The sequence below is a fragment of the Melospiza georgiana genome, chromosome 19 (genome assembly GCF_028018845.1).
Source record: "Melospiza georgiana isolate bMelGeo1 chromosome 19, bMelGeo1.pri, whole genome shotgun sequence".
Taxonomy (NCBI): domain Eukaryota; kingdom Metazoa; phylum Chordata; class Aves; order Passeriformes; family Passerellidae; genus Melospiza; species Melospiza georgiana.
Window position 1 is genome coordinate 2,963,399 of NC_080448.1, and position 26,150 is coordinate 2,989,548.

At 52.7% G+C, this 26,150-nt stretch overlaps 1 protein-coding gene across 2 annotated transcripts in view; it reads left to right on the plus strand.

The window, feature by feature from the left end:
* The first annotated feature begins 7,010 nt into the window (after window positions 1–7,010).
* Window positions 7,011–26,150, plus strand: part of CALN1 (calneuron 1) — a 176,668-nt gene continuing 157,528 nt past the window's right edge. Inside the window, exon 1 of one of the 2 annotated variants that reach the window (XM_058037500.1) lies at window positions 7,011–7,578. The gene's annotated coding sequence lies outside the window, so the exon portion shown is untranslated. Of the gene's footprint in view, window positions 7,579–9,662; window positions 9,826–26,150 lie in introns of those variants that run through there. The other variant, XM_058037501.1, reaches the window with a different exon arrangement.

Here is a 26,150-nt window from a genome sequence, read left to right on the forward strand (position 1 = left end):
TTCTGCTGGAGGGTTTAATGTCCAGAGGTTTATTCCATGGTTACAGAGGTCTGAACGTGAGCAACTGCTCCAACAGAACCCAACTGCATGGTCTGATCACCTTTTTAGCTCAGGGACAGGGGCAGGGGAGGTACAGGTGAGCACCAACCAGGTGAGAGGGGCAGGGTCTCAGGGGAAGATGACACCAGACAGGCCAATGACCTCTGGGCCTGAGGGGCATCCTTTGAACTTGACCAACCACACGACGCCTTGCTGGAATGTTAAGTCTGAGTGACAGGACTCACTCAGCATGGGGGCAAGGGGGAAGGGAGAGAGGCATGGGCACACCTGGGAAAGTGACCTGGAAGGCCAAAATGGGACATCACAGCACACCACAACAATCCTGGAGCCTCCTCTGGGCTCCTCCAGCAGCTCCAGCTCCTGCCTGTGCTGGGCCAGGGCTGGGGCAGCTCTGCAGGTGGGGGCTCACCTGGGCACAGGGGCAGAACCCCAATCCCTGCCCTGCTGCCCACACTGGGATCAGGGCAGGATTTGGGGTTTCTGGGCTGTTCCCAGTGCACATGGATGGCTGTTTTCCTTCTCTGGAGAACTGGGAGCCAAACTCTCTCCTCCCCTCTGGGGACATTCCCCAACCAGGGCCAGGGACTGGGACCAGGTCCCTGTGCTGGGCCAGGATCCCATTCCTGGGCAGGGGCTGCTGCCCTGTGTGAGCACCTGAGCCTGGTGCCAACCCCTTTCCCTGGCTCTTGGTGGGCTGGGAAGCAGGGAGATGCCAAGAAAACATGGGAACTACTTGCCAAGTGACTGATCTCAGATGGAGGAGGCAGTGCCTGGGCTCAGGGACTGAGCTTCCCTAGGGCTGAGGGCTCCCAGCTCAAAACCACGTCTGTCCCACACTGCCAGGGCCACCCAACAGGACTGGTGACCCCAGGACAGGGCTCCTGGAGCTGGCCTTGGACTGGTTTGGCCACACTGGATGGAGAACATGGTGGCACATGGAGAAACCACACACAGGGGACGTGGAAAAACCACACACGGGGATGTGTAAAAACCACACACAGGGGGATGTGGCTGCTGGACCTTGTAACAAAGTCTGGATCACTCCATCCTAAATGTGGGCTCTGTGTCCTCCTGAAAGAGCAAAGACACCGAAGTGACCCCAACAGCCTGAAAAATGCACCAGGCACAGGGAATGGGCAGGGTGGGCTCTTTGCTGAGACCCTCATTGCCTTTGCCTGATGGATGGATGGATGGATGGATGGATGGATGGATGGATGGATGATGGATGGATGGATGGATGGATGGATGGATGGATGATGGATGGATGATGGATGGATGGATGGATGGATGGATGGATGGATGGATGGATGGATGAGGGATGGATGGATGGATGATGGATGATGGATGGATGGATGATGGATGGATGGATGGATGGATGATGGATGGATGGATGGATGGATGGATGGATGGATGGATGGATGATGGATGGATGGATGATGGATGGATGGATGGATGAGGGATGGATGGATGGATGATGGATGAATGGATGGATGATGGATGGATGGATGGATGGATGATGGATGGATGGATGGATGGATGGATGGATGGATGGATGGATGGATGATGGATGGATGGATGATGGATGGATGGATGGATGAGGGATGGATGGATGGATGATGGATGAATGGATGGATGATGGATGGATGGATGGATGGATGGATGGATGGATGGATGGATGGGTGGATGATGGATGGATGGATGGATGGATGATGGATGGATGGATGGATGGATGGATGGATGGATGATGGATGGATGGATGGATGGATGGATGGATGGATGGATGGATGATGGATGGATGGATGGATGGATGGATGGATGGATGGATGATGGATGGATGGATGGATGGATGGATGGATGGATGATGGATGGATGGATGGATGGATGGATGGATGGATGGATGGATGGATGGATGATGGATGGATGGATGATGATGGATGGATGATGGATGGATGGATGGATGGATGGATGGATGGATGGATGATGATGGATGGATGATGGATGGATGGATGGATGGATGGATGGATGGATGGATGGATGGATGGACATGGCTGGGCTGGCAGGGGGGCACTGCTGGGCTGGGGGAGCCCTGCCAGTGCAGCCAAGCCTGCAGGTGTGGGGCAGAGAGGGCATGCCAGGAGCAGAAAAGACTGCAGGGACAAAACCTTGGGGTGTTTTAGTTGAAAGTTTTCCTGATTTGAGGCAATTTGGATTTTTCCAGCTGTGTCTGACTCAGCTGAAGGCAAGAAAAAGCAGCTAAACAACCCTGTGGGCAGCAGAGCCAACAGGAGCTGCTTTCTATGGAGTTATGGCCTTCAAATCTCCATCCAGCACTCTCAGCTCCTTCCCTCAGCCCCACCAGCCTGGCAGCAAACTTGCCTTGGGGAAGGATTGTCCAGCCCAGGGCAGGGGTGAGTCCCCATGCCCAGAAGAGTTTGAAATCCACCTGGCTGTGGCTTTTCCCAGCCTCACTGGATCTGTGATTTTAGGGATTGAAACCCCACATTTGGGCTGGGCAGTGATGTTGTCTCTGCACATGGCAGAGCTGAATTTGTCTCTTTCGCAGATTTTATTTTGGGCTTATTCAACCACTTGTCCTGAACTCTGATGGAAGAGCAGACCCTTGGGATCTCTGCTCCAGGATGAAATGGAGTCTGGGCTGGGCAGTGTGTGCAGGAGGGAGCAGGGTGGGCAGTTCAGGGATTGGGGCTCTGTGACCTTGGCTTTTCCTGAGGCTGCAGCTGGGAGCAGCCAGGGAGGAGCAGCACTTGTTAAAGCTGTCAGCTCACAGCTCCTTAATTCTTCTTTTACATTTGGAGAACCTAACCCAGCCCATCAATAAGGGCTCTTCTGTTCCCACTGTCAGTTAGAGGCTGATTTATGGCCTGAAACAGGATGATTTAGGTCTCCTTCACATTTTCCTTCTGAGCTGCTTGCCAGTGGAAGTGGGGATTCCCATCATCTGTCCATGGACCATCCCCCAGGGTCCTGCCCAGCCCTGGCTCTCAGTGTGTCTTGCACAAAATATCACCCACCAACTGTGAAAACAAAAAAAAAATCCCATTTTTTCCATATCTGGAACCCAGATACTGCTTTTTATCTGTCATTATCATATCCCCTTACAGCAGACCTTGTAAAGATTAATTTGATGCAGATTTCTGCCTTTCAAACACAGGTGAGGCTGGGTTTTTTGCCAGAATTTCAGCTTTTGAAGGGGTCTCTCCTTAGAGGACAACCTGGCATTGAGCAGGGTCAAGATCAGGCTGAAGCCTGTCCTGGGCTGGGCAGGATTAAGGAAGGCAGAAGCCTTGGATGGGGAAAAGCCACATCCATGTGGCAGTAATGCACTTTAATTCACAAATCTGGGGGGAAAAAAGGAATAATTTGTGATTATCAGCTCCCTCATGTTTAACCAGCTTTTTTTTTTGTTTGTTTGTTTCCAAATTCCTTTTGAAGTTCTCCAAAACAACCCCCCTGTGCAAGCCAACATGGGTTTCAAAGCTTTGCCTTTGGATTCAGGAGACCTGCCCATAGGTTTGCAGCGTGTTCTATTCCCTCTGCTTTTTATCTTTATTAAAGAACTGTAATTTGGGTGATTCATTGTGAATTCAGCTGGCAATTTCCTTGGCCTGACACGGTCCTGCTCCATGCAGCACAGCAGGGATGTCAGAGAAACCCCTCTGGGAATCAGGAATTCCTTCATTCAGCCCCAGGGAGGGCTGAGCTGCTCTGTGCTCTGGGAACTCAGAACGAGGGAGCCAAACCTGAAACCAAAGCAAGTGAGGTGGTGTGGCCTCCAAAACACCTGATGGAGTGAGACAAGATGCATCCTGACACATCAAAACCTGCAGGAACGGCAAAGGTTAACACTCCTGGGCTCAGAAATGGCAAAAGTTAACACTCCTGGGCTCAGAAATGGCAAAAGTTAACATTCTTGGGCTCAGGAATGGCAGAAGTTAACACTCCTGGGCTCAGGAATGGCAAAGTTAACATTCTTGGGCTCAGGAAAGATAAAGTTAACACTCTTTGGCTCAAGAGTGGAAAATTCAGCTCTCCTGTGAGCTCAGCCACTCCTGGCTTTCCAAGCAGCCTCACTGAGCTGGAAAAGGAATGGAGCAGGAACATGATGAGGTGTTTGGATGAGATCCTGCCCAGCTCTGCCCCTGAGGGATGGTTTGTGCCACCTCACTGCCAGGGTTGGGGGTGATGTCCCTGTCCCTGTCCCAGAGCCCTTCCCACCCCTCCAAGGGCCCCAGAGCCCTGCCTGGGAAGGGTGGCTGAGCTGCTGTGAACCAGAGGTGCCTCCTGCAGCACCAGCAGAGTCTGGGGACTCTGGGCAAGGCAGCTGGAGCCAGGGGCTGATCCAAACTCTGGTCCAACTCCTCTCACCTGAAGTGTCCTTGCCTTGGTGCTTTATGGAAGCCTCTGTCTTCCCATCTCATCTGCACAAACCTGATGTTTCCATACAACACAGCCCTTGAGCAGGCTCAGGGACAGTGAAATCAGTGGTGCCACTTCCATTAGGAAACCAAAACCCAGCAGGATGAAATGAGCTCCTGCAGGGCTGAGGAGCATTGCTGACCCCAGCAAGCCCAGCTGGCACCTCGCTCCTGCAAACACCCACTGCTGCTGGGGCTGAACATCTGGCCAGCTGCAAACCCTCCCAGACAGGAGGAGACAGCCCCAGATGGGGCCACCTGCAAGATTTAAGGTCTGTGGAAAAGAACACACAAAAAATGTTCTGTGACCCAAACTTCACATTAATGGTGTCCAACAAAGCCAACACTGAAACTGTGGCAAACTCGGTTTGAGCTCACTGCACAAGGAACATCTCCCCTGTTGAGGTCATGGATCTGCTCATTCTAAAGAAGAGGGAAAAGTGAATATTTGCAGTCAAAAGCCAAAAATTCCATGATTCCAGGATGGCATCAAACTGAGGTTTGAGCTCACTGCACAAGGAACATCTCCTCTGTTGTGGCCATGATCTGTTCATTCTAAAGAAAAGGGAAAAACCAAATGTATCAGTCAAAAGCCAGAAATTCCATGAGTCCAGGGTGGCATCATGAGGTTCATTTGCCCCTCACCACAGATTCCCAGGCTGACAGAAGAGAAGGAATAAATGCAAGGTTCATTGCAGAAACACGAGGAGTCAGCTAAAAACACAAACAAGGCTGAGGCTCTTCCCAAAGTGGAACAGCTCAGCCTCTCCAGCCTGGCCAACTGCACGCCTGAGCCTGACTGTGTTTGATCTGGGAATCAGATTTAGCCCACACCATCCCAATGAAAAATATCACACGTGGTCTGCACTTCAGGCTATGTTCCAATATCTGAAGGAAGGGATCTTTTAATTGAAAACCTTAATGTTTCTCGTTATATTTAAAATTAGAGCAGAACGGCAATAAAATTGGTCATGGGATTGAAACAAGTTTTCAGGGAGGGAAAGAAATTTATTCTTCATTTTTTACATTGAGGCATTCGTTAAAGGCTTGGGCACATTTGATTACGTCAATGCAAGGATTAATAATTAAAGGAACAACAACCACATGCCTTGGAGAGACACACGAGCAGCTCAGGCTGGAGCCTCTGAGGACACCCTGGATTTGCTGGAATCTCACCCCTGCCTGCTGCCCCTCAGTGTTTAGAGAAGCACTTTCCCAGCAGGGTCTGCCAGGCAATGCCTTTCCCAGGAATTTTCAGCAGGTGCCTAAACCCAGGGAATTGGTACCAAGGCTTGGTTCAGGTTGATTTTGAAGGAACACTGAGCTGTTCCCACAGTTTATGAGGGGTTCAAAGAGAAGTGTTGGGGTGATTACAGCCTCCAGCCCCCAGCAGGAGACTGGCAGATGGTGATGCTCCAAAAACCCCACAGCCCTGAGTCAACATCACCCAGGAGTGATGGAGAAGGAGGCTCCAAAGCCTCTTCCTCTGTGTGCCCAGAGGCAGATGGGAGCCCACAGGCTGGGGCTGGAGACAGAGCCATCCTCTCCCAGCGTGGCCCCCAGCCAAGCAGAGCCCTTGGATTTTGCTCTGTGGATCCATCCAGCAGCCCCAGGGCTGTGAGTGACTCCCCAGGCACTGCAGGTGGCTCAAAGCCTTGGACTCAGGGAGAGTCTCCCGCTCCAATGCGATTTTCCCAACCAGGCCCAAATGGTGCTTCCCCTCCCTCCCCATCCTTCCTCCCTCCATGGTGGGAATATTCTCGTTCATTAATAACCTGCTAATTATCCCAGCAGCTTGGAGCTGGGTTGCAGCATGGAATTAGAACCAGCTTTTCCTTTTGGCACCCACCCCTGGGTGTAATTAATGAGGCGAGAGGAAGCCAGAACATGCGGGTCAGCCCGAGAGCACGGCATGCACTGGTCAGACACCCAGAGTGGGATGTTCCCAGCCAGACTTGGGGAGGGAGGGTGGCACTGTGGGGTCAAACCAGGCAGAAGGAGATAAAGAAGAAGAAGAAGAAAGATGTGCTCCTTGTTTCCTTTGGTTTTCCTCATTTGAGCTCAAAATCCGAACCAAGGAGGGCTCCATGGAAACTCTGCTCTTCGTCCCCTCTTTCCTGCTTTTGAGAAAGCTGGATGGAAGGCTGGCACTGTGTTTTGGCCATCCCTGCCCTGCTGAGCAGCCCGAGGGGCCCTGAGAACCCAGCCTGTTGTAGATGAATGTTTTCATGGAGGTCTGGAGAGCGACTGGATCTGGAGAGGGACCTGGAGCTGAAGGAGGAACCAGCGTCACTCGCACGCCACCAGTGCCAGGCTGTCTCCCCACTGCCTTGGCACCAGCAAGTGGCCTCCAAATCCAAATGGAATTGCTTCCCTGCTCACGGGATGCGGGCAGGAGCTGAGGACCCCGTCTTGCAGAGCTGGGCTGGGGTGACGCAGCCCTTCCCCTTCCCCACCGCCTTGGGTGACGCAGCCCTTCCCAAGAGCCCCGCTCCACCCAGGGCTGGCGCTGGGAGGGCAACGCCTTTGGGCACTGCCACAGGCTGGTGGCATCACCAGGACACAGGGACACCATCCTCCTCCTCCCACTTCTCTGGAGCACTGGTAGAGCACAAACTTTGCTCCGTGCACCCTCGGGAGCGCTCGGGCTGCCCTCGCCCACCCCGCTGCCTGTGGGATCCCCTCTCTCCGCGCACCGTTCCTGCTGGAGCCAGCCTTGATTTCCAGCTCGCTGCTGCCAGCGCAGCTCCCGGTGCTGCCGGATCCGGCCCCGCGGGCTGCCAGGATGCCCCCGACGGGCGGCAGGAGGATGCTGGCACTGGCAGGCCCGGGCGGCAGCGCGGCGCTCCGGGGGCAGCAGCACTGCCAAATTGGGGTTCTAGCCCTTTAAATCCGATCCGGTACTGCAAAAAAAAGGACGAGCGAGCAGGAGAGAGCCTTCAGACTCTTTTAATTAAAGCTTGTACCATATTCTGTATTCCCAAGTCACGGCAGCCGCCCGCGCTTCCCCAGGACACGGCGGGCTCCGGCTCCGGCTCGGCATGGACGGGCACCGCGCCGCACCGGGCACCGGCGGCTGGAGGTACGCGAGGGACGGGGCTCGGGCACGGCTTCCCCCCGCTCCCGGCTGCCGGCTGGGAGCATCCCCCCGCTTTCCCCGTGTGTTTTCCCGTGCCGGGGAGAGAGTGGAACGCGTGGCTGTGGCTGACGCGGGGCCGGGGCAGCAGGAGCCCTCCCAGCGCGCACCTGGGGCCGGGGCCGCCCGTCCGGCACCGCCGCTCCCTTCCCGCTGCCCTCCTTCCCTTTTAAATTATTGAGTGCATGACCCGGAGTTGTGGCTTTCCCCCCCTCGCTGTTTAAATCCCGGAGCTGCCGCTCGGCAGAAGCTGAGTTGGGATGCCTGGCCCATAAATGACGGCAGAAGTTGGTCCCCGCCGCGCTGCCGCCGCCCGGCTCCGCTCCGTCCCCCGGCTCTCCCAGGTTAGGGGAGTTTTGCCACATCCTTCCATGCGCATTGCACTCGCAATGCAGAGCAGTTCTGGAGAGCCTCGCGGAGCGAATCCCGGGTTATTGGGAACGACAGCGTTGTTTGCACGCTGGAGTCTCCTCTCCCCGGCGCTGTCACCCACTTCAGCCTCCGCTGGGCTGATAAATCTCCTTTCAGCAGGAGCCCTGTACCCAGAGAATATTTAACTGCGAACTGCCCCACTCAGCCAGTGATTTTCCTCTCCCCCTCTCCTCCTTAACCGAGTGGCTCTCTGTTTATTTATTAAAAGCCACGCAACGTGGCTTTTTCCTTAAATCATGGATTGTCGTTCCTTCATCCCCGTTTCAGGTGGGTGCATCCTTAAGGTGCCCTGACTGTAATGAGAGCCTGTTTGAGTCCTTGCAGCCAGGTCCCAGGTGAGGCTGGGTCCCTGGGAGCCTCTGTCCCTCAGGATCCATGCAGGAGAGAGGCTGTGCCAGCAAACATTTATCCTGGTGCCTATTGGAGGTTAATAACTCTTTTGACAAATAGCAGCCTCCTCGAGGCTTGAAATAGGATTGGAAAAGCAGCCACTAATCTCCTTGAGAAGTGCTCGATGGTGGCCACCTCTCAGGAAATCAGGAGAGGAGCTGTTTATGTACTGCATGTCGAGGCATTAGCACAGCAGAAAAATCCCGCTTTTCTTAATCCACCGGGAAAATCTCTGCCTTGCCTTCATCTCCCAGGGTGGAGGGCCTGGGGAGGGAATTCTGTGTGCTCAGCACGGCCCAAAGCCCACGGGACCGTGGGGCTGCACAGCTGGGTCAGGAAAATGGGGGTTTTCTCCTCACACACGGTGTTTGCCACCAAGGAGGGAGAGACGGGATGGGGAACTTGGAGAGCAGAGCTGTGGGTCAGAGAATGAGCATCTGAGCAGCAGCACCTGCCGGGATCAGTGGGTTTGTGGGCAGCCAAACACTTTGCCTTGAGCAGTGAAGGAGTGAAACTTGGAGAGGAGGGGGCACAGAGCCTGCAAGGAACAGCAGAGGTGCCAGGACAGAGGGCAATCCATGGCACAGCTCCGTGCTGAACTCATGGAGTGCGGGGCAGCGCAGGCAGAGGGATGCTGGGCACCCCAGGGCTCTGGGGTCGTTGGTTTTCCCTGCTTTCCTCAGCTGTTCCCACCCCTTGGTAGTGCTTTAGCCATCTGTGACTTGGCGACATTTAGGAAGGAGTTTGTCCCCTGTGAGGAGAGGTGGGATAATGGCTCCATTGTTCCCAGCTCCAGGGGAAGAAAATGACCTGGCAAGGAAACCTGAAAGTGCCTGAAAGTTAGGAAGCCCTGTTCCCGTGGTCTGAGCAGGGCTGCAGATGAGCTCCTCTTGGGAGAGGCCCCTGGAACCTGTTCCCTCCATCCTGCAGAGCTGGAGAACACCGAGCAGGGCTTGCAAACCACCAAAAAATACAGGCAGCGTGTTGAGAGATGAACAAAATGTGCATCTTTTTTCAGCAAAGCAGCTCAAGCACACGGAGGGTGGGGAGTAATTATTTATAGTGCCATCAGCAGAAATAATAGAATGAATTGAAGGGCTGAAAAGTTTTGCTGACTCTCAGGGAATGCGTCCTGGCACGGACGGATCATTGCCGGGCCCAGCCCTTCGTATCTCCAGCGCTCCCAAGAGCAGCCTGGAGACACAGCAGAGCCTGGGATCCAGGGAGCTGCTCCCAGTGGGAGGATGGAGCTTCCCTGGCAGCTCCCAGCTCCCTGCAGAGCCCCCTGTGCTGCCCGAGGCCGGATCCGTGTCCCGCTGGATGCCTGAGCGCCGGAGGAGCAGCGCTGCCAGGGAAGGGCTGCGTGCCCAGGTTTGGCTTTTCCATTTCTTTCTGGGAACACTGAAGTTAACAGGGGAGGTGAGGGGATGTTTTTGAGGTCAGCAGTTAGTGTGATCTGGTGTTTCGTGCTCTGTAACTGAACTCAGAATGCAGGGTTTGTCACTCCTGAACCCAGGAGCTGGGAGGGTTGGCAGGCACGGACAGGGAATTGCTCACCTGGAATTTATTGCTCATGTTAAAGGTGATCTGCACCAGGGTTTGTTTTCTAAAGGGAGATAATTGAGTTTGAGTTCCTCTTTGTGGGGATGAAAAGGCCTCTTTAGCATTTACCCACCCCTCTTTTCTTCACCCCGGAATGGTGAGGAGTGCCAAGCTTGTCCCTCCCCATCTGGGCAGATGTTGGAGGTGGCCACTGAGGCTGATGCAGGTGGGAAGGGTGAATTTGAACCTTGATTGAGCAGCAGGCTCTAAGAAAGTGTGGCAGAGTCCCCAGCATTCCCCAGGGACAGGCTGGACTCTGTGGGACAGGTTCTGAGCAGCCCCAGAGCCCTTTCCCTCCCCAGGCTCCTTGATAGCACCACCAGGGACCATCCCCAGGTGGGCACAAAGGGCTGAGCTGAAAGGTCCCACCAGGCCTTTTGCTCCATCTTGTCCTGCCTGTCCATCTCCAAGCAGCTGAGATTTTCCTGCTCCAAACTAGAGCTGAATTTCTGAGAAAGAGGCAGAAAAATAATGCTATTTTTATTGTTGGCAATAACCTTTCCTACCTCCTTGACTGTAGAGTGGAAAGAGCCCAGGCACAGAAGGCAGAGCTCTCATTTCTGCTTTCCCTTTGCCAGTCACCTTTAAACAAAAGGAACCCAGCAGGGTGTCTGGAGCAGGAAGGGACCAATATGGATCTGGCGGAGATAAAACCTAAATTTACTACTTGGAACTGCTAGAATCTAATAGATTCTTCTATTTAGAGCAAGGGATGTTTGTCAAGCCCATTCTCTATCACTGGCAGGGTATTGCAGTTGGAATTAGTCTGATAAATTAAAAGCAGCCTAGAGAAGTCTGAAGTGGTAAAAACGCAGCATATGAGTGAAATTGCACAGTTATTGAGGGAAATGCTTGAGGGACAGACACCAGCACACTGTGTCAGAGCCACTGCCAGGGGATGGCAGGATCCAGACATGGACCTGCAGGGATGGATCATCCTGATCATGGTCATCTGCTGTGCTCATCCTTTCAGAGCAGGTTCATCCACCTCACACTCTGCTCTTGTCTTCTTTGGTGTTTTTACCCTTTTTTTCCCCTCCTGCAGGACATGTTTTAGCCTTTTGAGCAGAAGCCACTCCCAGTGCATTATTTTAAGCCCCCACTTGAATGGAAGGAGGTGAGAGGCTGCCCAGACAATGCAAACCTTGTGTTCCATGGTCACCCAGAGGCTGCCAGAAATCCATGTCTGCTGGAGGCTGCTCTTTAAATAGAGTTACATCATGTCAGGAGCTCTGGGGACCACTGAGAGCAGAGTTTCAGGAAAGTCTTGTACAGATGTTGCCCAGTTTGATGCAGGTTTCACCCTTTAAATCCTCTGCTGCTCAGAACTGACTGACTCTGGGTTGCTTCTGGCTCTGGCCAAAGCCTGGACTCCAGTCTGGGACATGCCCAAGTGCTCTGGGAGCCTCAGGCACTGTTTCAAAGGGGATTAATAAACCCTCAGGAGCTGCTGATGCTTCGCTGGGAGCTGGCAGGGAGGCCCCTGCTGATTTTGGAAAGGTTTCTCCTGGAGGCTCCAGTGCAGGAGCAAAGGCAGGAAGGGGCTGGCACCCCCCGAGCTGCAAATGGAACAGGAACCTATTCAGAGTGTGCTTTGATTTTTGCTGCCTCACAAATCCACTGTGGCAAAGCAGCCTACAGAGCTGGGAAGGGATTAACTGGGGAAGAGGGAAGGTCTCCCAGGGGTTAAGCACAAGAAAGCTGCTGGTTCTCAAGAGCAAGGAGCTGCTGTGGAGCTGCTGCTGGAGTGGAGGAGTCACCGGCCTGGCTGCCCCGGCGATGTTTGTGCCTTGTAATGATCGGCAACCCCCCTGACAGCTCAGCTGGCTCCAGGCCTGGGGCTGTGCAGGAGACAGCAGGAAAGTGTCACAGAATCCTGGAATGCTGGGCCAGGCTGTGCAGGGCCCAGAGGGTCCCTGGTGGCACCTCCGTGCTCAGGCAGGGCCATCCCCGAGCACAGGGCACAGCATTGTGTGCACAGGGCTCTGCAGGATCCCCAGCGCTGAGGGAGACTCCAGCCCCTCCCTGGGCAGCCTGCTCAGGGCTGGCCACTGCCCAGGGCACAAGTTGTGCCTCCTGGGCAGGGGCAGTGCTGGGCTCAGGCCCTGCCCGTGGCTCTGGTGCCACTGCTGGGCCTGGAGCAGAGCCTGGGCCCTGCTCTGCCCCTCCCTGCACACAGGGACAGCCAGGCCTGAGGGCCCCTCTCAGCTGGGGCTCCTCTCCAGCCTGAGCAGCCCCAGCTCCCTCAGCCTTTGCTGGGCACAGAGATGCTCCAGGCCCTCCTCATCCTCACAGCCTGAGCTGGCCCCGCTCCAGGAGCTGCTGTCCCTGCTGTGCTGAGGATCCAGAGCTGGACACAGCACCCAGAGCTGCCCCCAGGGCTGGGCAGGGGGGAAGGATCCCTTCCTGACCCTCTGGCAAAGTGTCACCACGGGCAGGGATCCACTGTCAGTGGTGGCTCCTGGGAAGGGCAAAGTTCCTCTATCCTGGTGATGGATAGGAGGCTTTTATGAGGTGTGGCTGTCACACATGTTAACTGCTGTCACAGTGGTGCTGTGACAGCCAAGCAACTTTATTGTGGCACTGTCCCTTGGCACCTCAGTCCATGCAGACTGTGTTGGTTTGGTAAGTTCCCCTCAATGAGTTCACAAGCAAAATCCCATTTTTTGGAACAAAGGGTGCAGATCTCAGAGCTGTTATAATGCAAATAACAGCAGTGGCATTAATCCCAAAAAAACCCAGAGAAAAGTCTGAGGGGGCAGGACCCCATCCAGCTGCACCCTGGCATAGCAGCAGTCCCACTGCCCCCAGCCCATGGAGCCCACAGCTGTTCCTGATGAATGCTCCGTGGAAAGGAGATCAGGCAGTTTGGACAGTCCATAAAAACAAGCTGGAAGAGTCGATGGATTCTTTTCTCCATGAGGTTGTGCCAGGGACTGAAGGTGCAGTTTTGTCCTGTGACCTGATTGAAGCCCACAGTGCTCTCTTTGGGTATTTGGTGAATATCCTGTTCCCTCCTGGGGTGGAAGCTGTAAAAGGGGCTTGCTCTGGGATACAGGAAGGAGATGGATCTGTGGAAAATGCTGTCCCTCTCTTTGCAGCCCAGCTGAAGGGTGTGGAAGGGTGGATGATGAGGTGATAAGGGCTTATTGTTCCTGTTCTGGCACTAAAGGCAAGGGGGCTCCACCTGGGGTCTCATTTAATGCTTGAGAAAACCATTGCAGCTCCAGAAAGACTGGGAGCAGCCAGAGGCATCAGGAAACCCTGGTTCCTTTGGGAACCCTGACCCTATTTCAGCTGTGTGCTCTGCACAACCCAGCAGAGCTGGCTCTGGATCTGAGCTGGGCCCCAGGCTGCTCCAGGCTCAGGTGCCAAAGTGTCAGAGCCACTGCTGGGGACAGTGAGGGTGTCCCTGTGGGCAGGGGGGAATGGGATGGATCCCAACTCAAACCACTCTGGGATCCATGAGAAGCCCTGGCAGATGCTTGTCTGGGGGTGCAGGCTAGGTGAGAGGAGCTGCTGTGTCCGTGGACAGGAGACAGGACTGCCTGAGGCCTCAATCCGTCCTTAGAACGGGGTTTGTGATGGTTCAGGGATTTGATCTCAGGGTGTAAAAACCCGACATGACACAGGGGGTTTGCAATGATAATCACAACAAATGCACCTTTATTGAATGACCACAGCAAAATGCAATAGAGGGTCAAGGGAGAGAAAAGATAGAGAAAGAGAGAAAAAAAAGAGAGGGGGGGTTATAGCTACCAAACATAGAGATGAAGTCCTTTGGTTTACTCCAGTCGAGGATCCGTCTGTTACGTCAGGGACATCTCAAAATCTCAAGCTAACTCAGAGGTTTTTATTATGATAATTCTATTGGAAATTGTGAGGGGGGGAAACAAATACAATAAGGAATAGATGTAACAGATAGTCCGTGTTCTCAGCAGTAAATGAGAGCCATTGTTTTCTTGTTCCAGTGGTCACAACCTGCAGGCAAACATCTGGCTTTGGTCAGCTTGCCTCCCCCACACACCTGCCCTGGGCTGGGGGTTTCAGTCCCAGTCCTTGGAAGGAGCAGAGGGGCCTTTGCACAGGGGGGTTCCATGTCTCAGTCCCTGATGGAGAGGGGCCTTTGCACATGGGGGTTCCGTGTCTCAGTCCTTGGAAGGAGCAGAGGGGCCTTTGCACATGGGGGTTCCATGTCCCAGTCCTTGATGGAGAGGGGCCTTTGCACATGGGGGTTCCATGTCTCAGTCCTTGATGGAGAGGCTCCTTCCATCTCAGTCTGTCTGTCACGGTGGGTGTAAAACAGGTGAGGGTCTGTGTGGGAGACCACCTGAAACTCAGGAGAAGTCCAGCCAGGGGAGAGGTGGGACAGCTCCCAAGGCTGTTGTTGCACAAAGGGCACAGTGCCCCTTCTTCTTCTCATTGGGCTCAGTGTAGCACACAGCAAACAACACCTGTGAACAACAGCTTAGCACTGTGCTCTCAGGTCTCAGGGCCTTTGGTGTGTGACTTTCTCCTACAGAGAAGACAGGACGGTCTTCTTTTCAGTGATCCTCAAATGATGATTGTGAGGCAGATGAGGAAAATTCAGACAGACTCTCACAGGGGGGACCCTGGTGCCACCCCACAGCACTGGGACATCCTTGTGCTGCTGCTGTGGCTCAGCAGCTCTGGGACCCTGGAGCCCAAAGGCAGAGGGGATTGCCTGGACTGACAGCCTGGCATTTGAGGGCAGGGAAGGGTGACCATGGGAGCTGCAGGCACAAGGGGCAGGAAGGGAAGGAGAAGGGGGAGGCTGGGAAGGTTCCCTGATCTTTCCCAGAGATTCCAGAGAAGATTTGCAGTGGAGTTGTAAGGGAAAACAAGGTTCCCCACTGCCCTGTCCTTGTCCTGAACATTGTCCCATGTGGGCTCCCCCTTTGTGTGTTCTCATGCGCCTCTGGAGAGAACACACCAAAATAAGGTTTGTTTATAAAATTAATGACAGGGTGAGAGGGGGAGGTGTGAGGGGGGTCCTGGCACCCCCTGGTGCTGAGCTGCAGCCCCAGGCAGGGCTGCAGAGCAGTGTGGGATGGAGAGCATCCTTTGCACAAGAATTTGTACAGCACAGCAGGCTCTGGTCCTGCAGCAGAGCCCAGAACTCCCTGTGGGAGCTGGAGAAACCAGAGTGTGCCAGGTGCCTTCCTCCTCCCTCCCTGCCACCCTTCAGGCCACTACCCAAGGCAAGCTCATCAAAATCCCTTAAAGCTATTTGGTTTTGGTGGTGCCATGCCTGAGATCCATCCTAAAGAGTTTGAAAGAACAGATTAGCTCAGTTTAAGAGCGTGAGTTATGAACAGAACCTGCTCTGTGCAAAGCACAGGGTGACCAGTGATGATTCACTGGGCTTCTTCCTGACCATTAGTTAAACACTTTATGTCCCAACTGTGATCCACAGAAAATTGCTGGAACATGTCTTGCAGCTCTCAGTGTCCAGTAGCTCCAGGAGGAAATGTTTGCTTTTCTGGCAGTAGGAAAAAGCCACAGAGCCTCAGGGCATTGGTATTGGAGCTCCATCCTTGGGATTCTCTCTCTAGTGAGGACAAATTCCCCTCTCACCTCATCTCCTGAAGAAGGACAAGTGCAGCCCATTCCTCATGCAGCTCCCCAGCTCCTCTCAACCCCTGCTGAAAACTTCCTGAGCTGAAGGCTGTCTGTCACTCTCAATGCATTATTTCATTCCTCTTTTGAGCACTTAATGTCTTCCAGGAAAAATTCAACAACATAATTGGGCACTATTTGCAAAAACACTTCCTCTGCCTTTTTCTTTTTTTGAAACCATTTCTTGGTAATTTCCTTGTGTATCTCTTGGGTCTGGTGCTGTGAGAAACAGCAAGTGTTTGTTCTCTATTGCCTTTGCTCCGTGATGTTGAGAATGTGATAAAACTCTGGTTTAAATAAGTGTTTCCTACATCCCTTTCAAGCATCTCTTTGCCAGACTGAAGGACCCTGACTTGTCAATCTATTTCTGTGCCTCTGTCCAAGCTCCTTTCCCCTTCTCACCCTTCCTCATTCTGTTATCTCCCTTCCTGAGCTATCTGAGCAGGGATTTGTTCATGCTGCAGGTGCCCAGACAGCAGCACAGCTCAGTTTGCTCTGTTTCTCTGACAGAAATCTCTCACATTGCATTTTCCTGTGGCTCTTTCCAAAGCAGCCTCCACATCCCCCCAGTGACTCCTTCCTGGCCAGCAGAGCTCAGCATTTGGTAGGGACACCATGGGGTCTTTTCTGCTGAGCAGGATTGGGCACTGAAATTCAGCTCTTTAGATCTTAGATGTTGGATTTTGTAAGATTTTTGTGCAGCTGTTGCAGCAGTTCAGGGTTTGCTGATCCTGCTCGACTCTGTGCCATTAAGGGAAGCTGTCACTGCACTCACACAGCTCCAGTCCCCAGGCACCTTCCCAGGCACTGAGTGGGTCTATTTTACAGGGCTCTCTGGGAAGTGGTTTCCATGATGAAAACTGACTGTTCATCTTTGTTTCTGCCTCCTTTCCCCATCTCCTCCGGGATGAAAAGGAATGCAAACAATTCCCTGGCCCTTTCAGCCTCTCCTGAGCTGTGCTGGGTGCTCACCCATCTTCCTCACCCCTGCCAGAATTCCTTCCCCTCCTGCTTCTGACCAGGCTGTGGTGTCCCCTATTCAGAGTTGTTGTTCAGGCCCCTTTTTGGCTGTCCCCTTGCTCCTCTCTGAGCAGTTTGTCACACCCAGGGGTCTCTTTCCTCCCTGGATACACTTTGAGCAGTGCCTTTTAACTCCCCTGCTCTGCTGGGTTGCTGCACAACCTTTTTTCCTTTTACCTCTGGTTGGTTTGGCAGTCTGTGATTATTCCAGGTTTGCAATAAAGAGTTTAAAGCAGTTATTTTAATCTTTTAACTTCTCCTTTTTTATTCCTATTTGAGCAGATTCTCAATTTTTAATGCGTTATATAATTTTTAATTATATAACAATCAGTATATTCTGTGTTTCTACATTTATACCTTTTTATAATTAATATAAAATGTAGGTATTTACCACAATACATACATACATATATATATATATATATATATACTATATGCATATATATACTATATACATATAAATATATACTATAATACATACTATATATATAGTCAGGTGTGAACATAACTCCTATTATAATATAATTGTAATATATTATATTTGTAATATATATATAATTGTAATATATATGTACTATATTTTGTAATACATGTATATTATAATATATATTATAATTATAATATAATTATAATATAATATGTATGTGGTAAATACATATATTTTATATTAATTATTAGGTATAATAATTATTAAAATTATATTAATTATAAAATATAATAATATATGCTCCAGCCCCTCAAGGTCTTTTCTGCAGTGAGGGACTCAGGACTGACCCCAGATTTGAGTTTTGGCCCCACCAATATTGAGTGAAGTCATAATTAACCATCACCACTCATCCATTTCAAACCCCTTTCATTTTGAAGTCACTCCTGCATTGCTGTGACAGTGGTCAAATGAGAGGTGGCAGGACTATTCAAGCAGGCCTAAATTAAGTAATAATTGAAATGTTTGAAGGAAAATGAGAATGGTTGTCGGGGTCAGCCTTAAATATGTTTTGCTAGCAGCTTGCAGAAGAATTCTGATGAAAATTGCAGTGCTGTATGAGCCATGATTGGCTTTTATTTTAAAGTAAATAAGTAGAACAGGAGAAAGAGGGGAGGACGTACGAGAGCACAGTTAATAAGATGTATAATCAGATTAAAACTTTTGCACAGTGATATTGCATGAGGTAAAGCTGTAGAGTTTAAATACAGAATAGATTTTGTTTACCAAAACCCCAGAATGTTTGAAAGTACATTGGACTAATTTATACGTCCCATGCTTTATAGAGATTTATTTAATTTGGGGAAATGAGGCCCCTTTTGATAAGCAATAGCCCAAAGTTCTGCTGAAGAACAACAGCAGCATAGAAAAAGTTATTTTAGAAATCTCAAGAGCTGCCAGGCAAGTCCTGGTTTAGTAAAACATGTAAATTCAAGTGCAGTGACTTCAGCCAATGGCACAGAGCACACACTGAGGTGCAGAGACTCTGTCCTTTTTTCTTACAAATCCTTACACTTGCTTTCCTGAGCCAGGAAAAGGAGTTCCTGATTTCCTCAGGAGCACCAAGAGCTGCGAGCTGTAACAGCCCTGGATCTTTGGAATCACCTGGCACTCTGCTCTGGGCTGGGGCAGGGTGAGCATTGGGCACAGGTCACACCTGATGGGCCTGGGGCTCTGTCCAGCCTCAGAGATCCCATAAATGTGGCTCTGCAGCACAGGGCCACTTCCAGAGGAGCACTCTGAGCTGCCAGCACAGCTGACAAGGGTTTAGGTATTCACCAGCTGGATCCCAGTGCTCCCCATGTTTCCAAAGGCTGGGATCAAGCCTTGGAGCTGTCAGAGCCCTGGGGGCAGTGACCCTGTCCTGGGGCCACCAGTGCCACCAGGGAGGGACTGTCCTGCTCTGCTCTGGGCTGGGCCAGCCTCATCTCAATTGCTGGGTGAATTTTGGGGCTCTACAATGCAGGAAAGCCATGAATCCATTAGGAAAGCCACAAAACCATTAGGAAAGCCACGAATCCATTAAGAAGCATCCAAAGGAGGCCATGAAGAAAGTGAGTGGCCTTGGGGGGAAGAGGAGCAGCTGAGGGCACTGCAATGTTCAGCTGGAGGAGACTGAGGGGAGACTCATCAGGGCTCCATCGTCCTCATGAGGGGCAGAGGAGGGGCAGGCACTGATCTCTGCTCTGTGGGGCAGGACTCAGGGAACAGCTGGAACTGGGTTAGGGCAGGTTTATGTTGGATTTTGGGAAAGGTTCTTCCCCCAGAGGGTGCTGGCACTGCCCAAGGAATGGGCACAGCCCTGGGGTTGCCAGAGCTCCAGGAGCTCCAGGGATGCCCAAGGGTGGGATTACTGGGGTCTGTGCAGGACCAGGGCCTGGACTGAATGATCCCTGTGGGTCCATCTATATGTCCAGCTCAGGACATTCCATGATTCTGTGATGCCCTGAGTGGTCATGGTCCTCACCATGGTCCCACCCACACCCTGCCCATGGAGCCCATTCCAGCCCAGGTGTTTCATTCCCTGCAGGTATCTTTGTTCCCACCCTGTCCCCTGGCTGCACCTCCACTGCAGCTTTGTTTGCCTCTGCTCCTGACCCAGCTTTTTGGGTAGAGTGGATGGAATTTCTCCCTTTTCCCCTGAATGTCTCCAGCACTCAGCTGTGCTCACAGAGCTCAGAGCCTGCAGGACCCTTGGGGAGAGCTCTCCCTGCTCTGAGGCCAGCCCTGGGCACTGCTTTGGTCATTCCCACCACGGAGCAGATCCCCTCTGTCCCTCCTGAGCCCACACTCCAGGCTGGGTCAGTGCCACCATGAGGAGCAGCAGTGTGGGCTGGGGGAGTTTGGCTTCCCTGCTGGGATTTCCAGGAGCTGCTGCTGCAGCCAGGAGCAGGATGTGGAGGTGGCATGGAAGAGGCCTCCTTGGCTGCCTGAGCACATCCATAACCCTCACACTGCCCTGCTTGAGTTTCAGCACCTCTGGGCATCTCTGAGAGCCCAAAGTGTGGTTTGCACCTCCCCTGGCCCTGAGGCTGCAGCTCTGAGTCAGGGCAGCTCTGCCAGTCCACAGAGCAGCTCTGTGCCATTTCAGAGCAGCTTTCTGCCATTTCAGAGCAGCTTTCTGCCATTCCAGGGCAGCTCTGCCACTCCAGGGCAGCTCTGCCATTCCATACCAGCTCTTTGCAATTCCAGAGCAGCTCTCTGCCATTCCAGGGCAGTTCTGTGCCATTCCAGGGCAACTCTGCCATTCCAGGGCAGCTCTGCCATTCCAGGGCAACTCTGCCATTCCAGGGCAGCTCTGCCATTCCAGAGCAGCTCTGCCATTCCTTAGGGCAGCTCTGTGCCATTCCAGGGCAACTCTGCCATTCCAGGGCAGCTCTGCCATTCCAGGGCAACTCTGCCATTCCAGGGCAGCTCTGCCATTCCAGAGCAGCTCTGCCATTCCTTAGGGCAGCTCTGTGCCATTCCAGGGCTGCTCTGCAATTCCAGAGCAGCTCTCTGCCATTCCATACCAGCTCTGTGCCATTCCAGGGCAGCTCTGCCATTCCTTAGGGCATCTCTCTGCCATTCCATACCAGCTCTGTGCCATTCCAGGGCAGCTCTGCCATTGCAGGGCAGCTCTGTGCCATTCCAGGGCTGCTCTGCAATTCCAGAGCAGCTCTGTGCCATTCCTCAGGGCATCTCTCTGCAATTCCAGAGCAGCTCTCTGCCATTCCATACCAGCTCTGTGCCATTCCAGGGCAGCTCTGCCATTCCTTAGGGCATCTCTCTGCCATTCCATACCAGCTCTGTGCCATTCCATACCAGCTCTGTGCCATTCCAGGGCAGCTCTGCTATTCCTTAGGGCATCTCTCTGCCATTCCATACCAGCTCTGTGCCACTCCACACTGATTTCCTGCCATCCATCCTGGCCATCCTCACAAGCACCTGCTGGAGCCTGGCTTAGAGCCAGACCTGCCTGCTTGGACCTGAACCCTGTTCCTCTTTGCTTCTCCTGCCTCATTCCTGGCTGGGGATCTGAGACAGGAGCCTCCTGCTCTGCACAAATGCTGCTTCCATCCTCCCAGCAGAAGCATTTCCAGGGAATTTGCTGCAGCACACGGCAATTATGTGACGGAAGTTGGGTGAACGGGAGCAGCAATAATTTGCAAGTTCTGCCAACAAAATCTCATTCATTTTTGTTGTTGTTTTTTCCTTCCCCATACCTTGGCAAGACTACTTTCCTGTTTTTCTTTCGTTCCATGGCAAATGCACAATAGGAACAGGAGGTCAATCACTGGGAATTGTCAATTTATAATTTTTCTGACGTTGCCAGTTGCTTTCTCTAAAGACTGTGAGGAGTGTGTGAAGCCCTTGTTGGGTAACAGACTTAATTGGATGATTTCTACATTTCCAAGAGCTTTAGGTACTCAGAACAACCCTTCTCTAATATCCTGTGGCTCTGTATTTGTGCTAATAAACTGAATTGTTTAAGTCAAATTGACCCCAGAACTGCCACCCTGCAGCTTTTGGGAGCAGGGTATGTAGGCAAAAAATAGCAGCTGGAATGGAAGAATCTGTCAAAGAATCCCAGGATGTCCAAAATAGTATTTTTGTCCAAATCCTTTCCAGCAAAACTAAGAGGATCAGGGCAGGTACAGGAGAAGGAATAAGAAATGATTGTTACAGATCCAGGAGGTCTGATAAGCATGGCTTGGTGAACAGGGAAAATATGCCTGGAAAAGTAAAAATGAGTGAACTTCCAGCTGGGTGAGGATGAAAAAAGGTGGCTACAGGGAGGGGAAAAAAAGAAAATTTGAGTCAAACTCTGCTGAAGTTCACAACTCTTTTCCTCTGCTGAAATGGTCCCTTCTGGTTTGGGTCAGGAAGCAGTTTGGGGGCAGTAGAAGGAGTTTGGGGACAGTAGAAGCAGTTTGGATTTGTTGATTTCAGATTTAAAGGAATTGTTCACTTTTTTTTTTTTTTTTTGGTTTTTTTTTTTTTTTTTTTTTGTTTACCAGATCATTTTAGTTTGCATGAGAAGCTCTCCAGTGGGGAGAGTGGAGAGCTGAGCCCATCCCTGGGCTGGGAACAGCCAGGGCAGCAGGGTCTGGAGATTGCTGATAATCCCCAGTGCCAGCCCAGCCCCAGGCTCTGTCCATGCTGCCCTTGCAGCTCTCCCAGGCACAGTCTGTGGTTCCTGAGCACATGGAAATTGCAGTTTGCAGCGCCGAGGCTCAGCCTTGGTGCAGCAGGAGGCAGAGGCTGGGATGTGGTGCCTGGAGGCAGCTCCTGCTGAAGGCAGCCCTGAGCCAAGGCTTTCCCTGGAGTCACCTCCAGCTCCCAGCGTGGCTTTGGGGGCTTTGGTTTGCCCTGTGTGAATCACTGACATCACTGAACATGCAGAACCCCCAGTTTCCTGCCTGCTTGTCCCCTGGGATGAGCTGGGTGAGCCCTGCCCTGCCCTGCCCTGCCCTGCTCTGGGGGTGTTCAGGCATTCCTGGAGCTGGAGCAGCTCCTGAGCTGGGAGCTCTCCCCTGCTGTGCCCAGTCCCTGCCTGACCCTCGGGCACGGTGCCCTGCTCCCACTGCCACCCAGAGTGCCCAGAGCTGCCCAGAGCCTCCTCCTCCTCCTCCCTGCAGGCTTCAGTGGCTTCACTCCCTCTGGGCAGGTCTTCCTGCCTCTTATGGACTGCCAGGAAATGAGGAGCTTCTCCCCAGCCCCCATCGTTCGTCAGCTTTGGGTTTTCTGTGCTGGATTAAAGCCACAGAGGGATTTGGGACTGAATCAAGATGAACTTTGGGTTCTGCTAAGACCATCAGAGAGTGAGGAGATCATTTGTATGATCCATGAATGTATCCCTGCATGGGTTGGGTTGGCGGAGTGTCCCAGACATCTTTTATGAAAAATCCTTTCCTTAGGATTTTTCCTCCTCTTTGAGAAAGGAGGCCTTAGGAACAAAATGTAAACAATGATTATCTGCTGCTGTGGAATGCAACAAGTGCATCTGTGATTGCTCTCATGTGGTTGTTTCCAATTAATGGCCAATCACAGCCCAGCTGGCTCAGACATAAGGCCTGAACCACAAACCTTTGTTGTCTTTGCTATTCTATTCTTAGCCAGCCTTCTGATAAAATCCTTTCTTCTATTATTTTAGTATAGTTTTAATGTAATATTTATCATAAAATAATGAATCAGCCTTCTGAAACATGGAGTCAGATCCTCATCTCTTCCCTTGGCCTGAGACCCTTGTGAACACAGTCACAGCTGAGGGCTTTGCCTCCCCTTTGCCTGGTGAGAGCTGTGTTTGTGTGTCTCAGGAATATCCTGTACACACCTGTGTCCCAGCTACAGCCCCACCTTCACCTATTGCTGAGCCCAAATCCCACCTGGAAACAGCAGGAGCATCCAAGGCACTATTCCAGGGTGGAGAGGAGTGCTCATGGAGCTGCCCTTCATCCCCACAGCAACAGAGCCACCACAGCTTCCCACTGCTGTCCAGGTGCCAAGGCCTTCCCTCAGCCTGCTCGCCAAATGAGAGGGCAGCTCAGGCATTCAGGATTGAATCCTGCCATGGAAGTGCCTGCAAAGCCCTGTTGGACATCTGGGAAGTGACTGAGCGACCTGTGAAAGGAATTGTTTTGGGACGAGGTGTACAACGATCCACTGTCTCCCTCCTGTCCTCTCTGCACTTTCTGTCACATCTGTGCCCCTCTCCACCGTCCTCTGCCTCTCCTGGAAAGAAAAACGAGCTGTGAAGAGAAGGAGGCTCGGGGGGATGTGGGAGTGCAGCTGTGTGAGCATCAGCCCCGGCTGCGGCAGGGGGAGCCCCGAGCCCCGGCCAGCCCTGCCCGTACCTGCTCCCAGCTCCCAGCCCTGCTCCAGGGGTGAAGTCTGGAGCAGCTGCTCATTTCCATCTCAGCTGTGGGCTTTGGGCTATTAATAAGCCTGGAAAATAACCACATGTTCCCTGAATTATGTAACAGATGTTAAACTCCCCGAGATGAAGAGGTGTCAGCCTGATGGAAGAAGTGATGTGAGGACCCTTCTTTTCCCTTGGAGCTGGTTGCTCCTCTTCTGAGCAGCACTGATTATCAGAGAAAAGAAAGCAGGGTTAGGACAAGCCCCACCTTGCTCCCTGCCCGTGTTTGTCCCCTCCTGGCTGTCCCCAGCAGCACATTTGGGTGACAAGTGTCACTAAACGGGGCTGAGCTCCGTGAGTCACATCGGGCTTGCTCCAAGGAGAGAGGGAAGCAGGGCCAGGAGCTCCAGTGCCGGGCCAGCGAGGGGCTGGGCGGAAAATGCCTTCCCAATTAACCCTTTCAGGGACACCGAGGTGTTCACAGCTCACTGGGTGCTGGGAGACAGGCTGGAGGTGAGGATAGACGAGGTGTCTTAAGGAGGGGGTTTAAAAGGGTCTCATTCGGTCTTCTCTTTCATAATTTTTATTTTTAGGGCTGTTGTTCCTGATCTTCCTCTCTCCCAGAGTGAGCCCTCCTGGGGAAAGGTTCTCAGCAGTTCGGGGTGGTGTTTATCCACGATGGAGCTGTTCCTAAAATCCCCGCCTGGGCACTTGGCATAAAGATGGAGGCCACACCTGGAGGATGAGGCACCTCCAGCCCCATGTTCTGTTCTGGGCTTCTCCAAGGAAGACCCTGAGGGGCTGGAGGTGTCCAGGGCAGGGAATGGAGCTGGGGAGGGTCTGGAGCCCCAGGAGCAGCTGAGGGAGCTGGGCAGGGGCTCAGCCTGGAGCAGAGGAGGCTCAGGGGGCCCTTGTGGCTCTGCACAGCTCCTGCCAGGAGGGCACAGCCGGGGGGGTCGGGCTGTGCTCCAGGGAACAGGGACAGGAGCAGAGGGAACGGCCTCAGGCTGGGCCAGGGCAGCTCAGGGGGGACAGCAGCAGGAATTTCCCCATGGAAAGGGGGCTCAGCACTGCCAGGGGCTGCCCAGGGAGGTTTGGAGGTGCCCAAGGAAGGCCTGATGTGGCACTCAGAGCTCTGGGCTGGGGACAAGGTGGGGATAGGGCACAGCTTGGACTTCATCCTGCAGATCTCTTCCAAGCTCAGTGATCCTGGGATTGGAAGATGGAGGGGAGCTGTCAGAGCAGCTGAGCTTTGGTAGAGCCGTGTCTGGATGGGGACTGGAGACCCAGCCCAGGGGTGCCAGGTTCTCTGTGGGTGGAGATAACACAGGACAGACACCAGAGGCACGGGACAGCCCTGCTCCAGGGGGAGCTGCTGCCCTGGGGTGACTCTGCTCAGATCTCATTGCTGATCTGCTCCAGCATCTCCTCTTTCTCACCCACTGGCAGGAGAGCAGTGAGCCCCTGGTCCAGCACTGGGAACGCTTGGGAATGTGGCTCAGGCACAGCCAGGGATGGGACAGGGCCTGAGGATGGGGACAGGGCCTGAGCATGGGGACAGGTCCTGAGCATGGGGACAGGGCCTGCAGATGGGGACAGTCCTACCGATGGGGACAGGTCCTGCTGCAGCTGTGGCCATGTTGTGCCACCACCACTGTTAATGGCACTGCAGGGAAGGGCCCTCCTGGATTCCTCCCTCTTTTTTCACATCCTGCACGAGGCAGGGACAGAAATGAAGGAAGTGATTTCACAATGCCTGCTAAGTGTGGAATTCAGCAGGATCTAGGATGTGCAGGGAACCTCCTGAGCACAGACACCTCACCTGGACAGGCTGGCACAAGGCTGGATGCCCCAGGCATTGATTGTTAGTTACTCCTTGGCAGTAAAAATAAACATGGGGAGCAGGGGACTGGATTTTGGGTGGTTTTCCCATTTCTGTCCAGCTCCCCTTTCCCTGTCCTTCAGGAGCAATCTCGGTATTATTCACTGCTCACCACTGATTAATGGGCTGCTAATGGCATTACTTATTTCATTATCCAATCTGCAAGATCAGTCATTAGCTAGGGAAAAGGAAAGTCCATTTCTTACTGGCTTTAAGTGGCCGGCTGGCAGGGTAAAGTGCAAGGTTCACATTTGGGAAGAGGAGCAAGAAAATAATTTCTTTTCAGGGAGAAAATTTGCACTGCAAGTCATCTCCAAGTTTGCATTACCCAAAGAGTGGAGCTCAGATATCAGAGGAGGTGCTGCAAATCACAGAGATAAAAGAGGTAGCCCGAAACATAAGGACTGTGTCAAGAAGGTACCCTCAGAGGGCTGGGATAACAGTGCTGGTAGTAATAATAATAATTACAATTAATAATAATTATAATTAATAATAATTATAATTAATAATTATACATGTCGGAGGGCTGGGTCAGAGCTCAGGTGTTTGAGGTGTTGTACAATTGCAGGCAAAGAAATGATTGCTTTCAATTCACCTTCCACAGAAAGGGCGAGCGAGGCCAGCTGGCGAGTGACAGATGGGCAGGGACAGCAGGGAGGGGACACAGGGAGGGGACACAGGGAGGGGACAGCCGGGGCGGGGCCCGGGGCCCGGCAGGAGCGCGGCTG